This window comes from Dipteris shenzhenensis, chromosome 28 (genome assembly GCF_047967505.1).
Source record: "Dipteris shenzhenensis isolate YYH24624 ecotype China chromosome 28, Dip_SZ_1.0, whole genome shotgun sequence".
Classification (NCBI taxonomy): domain Eukaryota; kingdom Viridiplantae; phylum Streptophyta; class Polypodiopsida; order Gleicheniales; family Dipteridaceae; genus Dipteris; species Dipteris shenzhenensis.
In genome coordinates, this window is record NC_141623.1 from 1,221,279 (window position 1) to 1,226,401 (window position 5,123).

Sequence of the window (5,123 nt, forward strand, 5' to 3'; positions counted from 1 at the left end):
ATGCTAGAAATTACGATGTATTATCTCCAAATGTACATATTGATATTGCTAGATATTCCATTTTTGTATGAACCTATTGATTTTCTTTGCAACTTGGCAAAGAGCAAGTAAATGATACATGGATGTTTTTCACATTCACTCAAAGTGCAATCTTGGAGCATCAAACAAGTAGTCTTTTACCCTAGCCTCTGTGGGATTATCTAGCTTCTCAATATCCTTTTGCAATTACCAACAATTTAGTAGTACTTTCTTTTATGATGGTTTGCTATTTGGAGTTAACATTGAAATTTATACATCATACTAGCTCACTTGGATTGATAGATAGTTGAGAGGGATTTTTGGGATATTTGTGAGATTAAAAATCTATATGCAGTCTTATGTTGAAGCTTGGTAATGAATGCAACACATGATGTTTCATTATGATATTTCCCTAGTGAAGACTTGTTTACTAAAGTATCTTGGGGGTCATCCTCTTTCCAATGTTTCTATAGCCATTCTAGCCTTTTTTGCAAACTATGTCAACTTGGTATGATGCCATCCTTATAAGCCTAGGTATATTGAATGCTTCTTACAAGATTTGTCCGAGCTTCATCAAAGCGATATCAATCGTAACTTCATTTGCATATTTGGCTTCATTTCCTTCCTTGGCTTGGGTACCACTTCTTGCTCAATCCCTTGCATGTTTCAAGACTCTCTTGCCTGCATCTTTGTATTACTAGTCGATTGCTTGAGTCCATCTTTTGTCATCACATTTGAATTATGAGCTTGTGTAGGATCTAGGACTAGAGGCATCAAGTATGGCTCATGATGTGCCATCATTGTTGCTATATGCAAGCATGCAAGAGTCACTAAAGGCACAATGCCCATGGACTTGGTACAAGCAATGAATAGAAGGTTTGGACTCGTCATATTTAAAGGAAAAGCATGTGAGTTTTCCTTTATTGGTGGGAGGGGGTAGTCGATTGCAAGAGGGGCACCAAATTTGTAGTTTGGAAACGAGGAGCCTTAATGCACTGATCTTCGTGCGTTGGTGGAAGTGTGAAGGGACACTTTGAAGGGAGTTCTTGAACGATAGCTTGGCATAAACTTGCTTATAGTTGCATCATGCATTGTATGTCATGTATTTGGATACTTCTATAATCATTATGAATTCGGTCCATTTGACTTCAAACAGGCCTTGAACGCATCCAAATTGGTTTTGAGGGAGGATACTGGAAATACATTGGACCTATTGACTTTGAGTTGTATGAACCTTTTGTTTTGGAGTTTACACTTTTTCAATAATTATAAAATTGTTACATGTAACAATCATTTTGTTTGGTCTCTATATCAAGTTTTCTTTCATGTACCCATCGTGTTGTTTGGTCAGTACATCAAGTTTTGATGCCCGTGCATGCAAATCCACTAAAGGGCATTAGTCTTTTCTTGATCTAACTTGGATTAAAGGGCCTTGCATTTGTCCCTTTGGGCTTTCAATTGGGCCTTGACTATCTTGGCCTACTTAATTAATCCTCCCTATTCTTCTAATCTATGTATAGGACTTGGATCTTATTCTTAGCTTTTTGACAAACAGTGAGTTTGTACATCCTTATACTCAATGACCTATCAAGGTAGCCAATTTTGTATGATTTTCGACGTGACCAAAAGGGATTTGGTTCCTTCACATTTTGCTTCACCCAAAAAATATTGCTTTTCATCAAAGCAAGGCTCCCTATTATAATGACGACGGATGTAGCCTCTTTGTCCTCTTCATTCTCAATTGACTCATAAGCAACTTGATTTCCTAGTGAATCCTTGGTGACATATTGAGCTGCTTGGCTTAGCCCTTTTGTCACTAGTATCTGGTTGACTACTAGCAATTTGACATCAACCTGCCTTGCCTTGGGAGATGTAGGTTGGGACTCATTTGACTTCTTACATTAGAAAGTTAACTTGAATGGGGTTTAATTGAAGGCCAATTACTAGGAGACCATATATTAGAAGGGAGGCCATAAGCTAGAAAGAGAGCTGTAGGTTGGGACTCATTTGACTTCTCAGATTAAAAAGTTGACTTGAATGGGGTTTAATTGAAGGCCAATTACTAGAAGGCCATATGCTAGAAGGGAGGGATAATTCCTCGGCTAACTCAAAGAAAATGTTTGAAGCCTTTGTCTTTGTTGTAGAAGAGTTCAAAGTAGTGGTGAGGGAGATGGATTTTTTTCTAGTGATTTATCCTTGAACAAAATGGACATTGAAGGGGATGAGTTGCAATTGCTAAAGTTACCAACACTACCATTACGTCTAAAGCTTCATGTTTCCATAAAGGAATGCCTTGCATGCTACTACTCCAATAGTCCATGCACTAACGTATCGTGTAAGAACCACAAATGTGGACCAAGTTTGTTGTGCTTTCATCTTGCGTTGCACACATTGAGTTGCTCCTAGTAGAGAGGTTGGTGGAAAGTGCTTACCTAATTAATAGACTGACATTTTGCACTATTAAGTGCCTTGGCAAAAAGAAGTGGGGAATGTTGCAACCAGTTTTTTTTCTTCAACCCGATGTACTCAGAAAGAAACCTAAAGAAGAATTGAGTACCTACTTTGATGTCACGGTAAGAGTAAACCTGTGATGAATCTTTTTTAGTCGTGAGCAGTACTAAGAATGAATTTTGCATAAGCTCAGGGGCCAATGGTAGTGAGTAGCACTAAAAATGCCTTTTTCACAAGCTCAAGGGCCAATGGTGCTTCTTTCCCATGAATGTGCATTATGTTGCAATCCACGTCATAGCTATTGATAAGCTTCTATGCCCCTACCTTGCTAAGGACTTTCAAATGGAGATCTAGAAAGCTTCTATGCCCCTATCTTGCTAAGGACTTCCAAATGGACGTTCTAGAAAGCTCAGAGTCATGCTTTTGCAAGAAAGTGAGGGATTCTGAGAGCTACCTTGGACAAAAGAATGGCTTTTTGGGCTGCATGGTTTCTTTGCAATTTTTGATGGGTGACAGTAGAGAAATGATGTTTTGGTGCACCCTACAATCACTAGTAAGAAGATAGAATATTTATAATTGATCATTAGAAAGAAGACATAACTTGTAAGACTTGAGGAGAAGCTTTTGATCTCACAAAATACTATTAACTAATGCACTAAAGTGCAATAATGCATAAAGTACTAGTAATTAATGCATTAAAGTGCAATAATGCATATTTATAACCTTGTTCCCTAGATTGAAGTGTTTGCATGCATCATAGTTCCACATCATAGCAAAGTGTTGCCTGATTATATTTTGTATCATTGAAGAGTGTAGCTTGCTTGGATCTGAGTGTCCTTGGAAGTTGGCAATCATGATTTGGCAAGACAATCATGTTGCTTGAATAGATTTTGCATCATTATTGAGGTACCTTGGTTGGATACGATGTGCTTGGGGATTGTGTGTGCAGCTTGCATTTGTGACATGTTCGGTCTAGCACACTTCTAGTTGGTGCGAGATGATGGGATGTAATAGGACACGATGAGGTGACAATGGAGTTGGTATAGTTTGACTTTACTGCCCATTGACTTCCTTGAGATAGAGATCACCTTGGAGATGCTCGAGCTATAAAGTTCCATTGGGACCGATTTGGGTGAGTAGATAAGGGCTTCTCCATCCCCTATTAAGGTTGGGTTTCTTGGGTCCCAACCACCAATTGTGGCAATCATGCCTTGTCTTTCTTGAATGATGCATCATCCATTGCTCAAGCTTGGAGCTCATTGAGTTGTAGAGCTATTGAAGTTAGTGCTAAAATGCCTCATACTCTCACCTAGTTGATGCTCAATAGTGCCTTGCAAATTGGGTACCCACAACTTCCAAGGACACCGCTACTTATATTTTCTAAGTGATGCAAAATTAGGTATGATATGTTATGGCTTTGTAGGTTGTCATATATAGCCCATATTGTTTCATGGTGCTTCTGATCCCACCATGCAAATTCACACTGTAGCATAGCCTTCAATGTTTTGTAAAAGTTAACTCAACCTGACCCCATTACATCTTGAGTGATAAGTGGTAGCCATCTCGTACATCATCATAAACTCCTTGAGTAGGATCAAGAACTCCTTGGGTAGGATCATAAACTCCACGTGGTCCATACCGAGGTCGCTTATAAACTTGATAGGGCAACTAAAGCAACATACATCACGTTTGAATATAAACTTGATGGTGCTTTGAGGTGAGTTGTCTCTAACATAGAGAGTAATTCTTGCATTGAATTGTTGCCAAATTTTATAAAGATTGCTAAAGGAGCCTTTGCATGCTTTGTTACTCAAACATTCTTGCCCAACAATTGGGTTGGGTTGGAGTTCTAAGTTTCACAGATACTACTTGTTCACATCAAAGGTGGATAACAATATAACTATGATCAAACTCAACTTGAGCTTGGCTTGTAATGCTGGACTAATGAAAGTTTCAGAGTCTTCATGTGGTGCTAATTTCTACCAAAATATACTATAGGTGCTCAAGTACTTGATTCAATGTTGCCAAATCTCAATTTTTTGTCTAGATTGTGAGTAATGAAGAATTTGGGGAAGCTTCTTAACGTAACTTACAATTCTAGCAAGAGTAATGTTTGTCGTCTAAAAAGTGATTTGGCCTGTTAAGTGTTAAAAGCGTCTTTTTTATTCAGGGATTGTAATTTGCCTAGCGAAACACTAAAGGAGATTGCAAAAGGTGGCCAACCAAGAGCAAAGTTGTATGTGAGAGGATGGTGATTGCAGCTGAGGGTAGCACAAAGTGAGCAATTGCAGAAGTGTAAGCAAGTGTTGCGCAAATAGAAAGCACGGAGAGGTGTTGGGAAAGAATATGGCAATGCAATGATGTTCTTGTTCCTCTCATAAGCCGCTCTAGTTGCACTTTTATGCAAGAAGTATGCATTGATTGGCCACTCCAAAAGAACTTGGGTCTTGTTTCCAACGCCAGGTGCGTGATAGCGACTTGCAAGCCATCCAGCACATGGAGGCACCTAGGGATGGATCTGGTTGCGCACTGCTTTGCCCATCACTGTCAGGCAACCGGGGGCGTGGAAACAGGCCCTTGGAGATCCATGCAAACCTGGTTGTGCTCAACCGAATCCCATCCTAGTGATGTGAGACCAAATTGAGAGTAGAGTT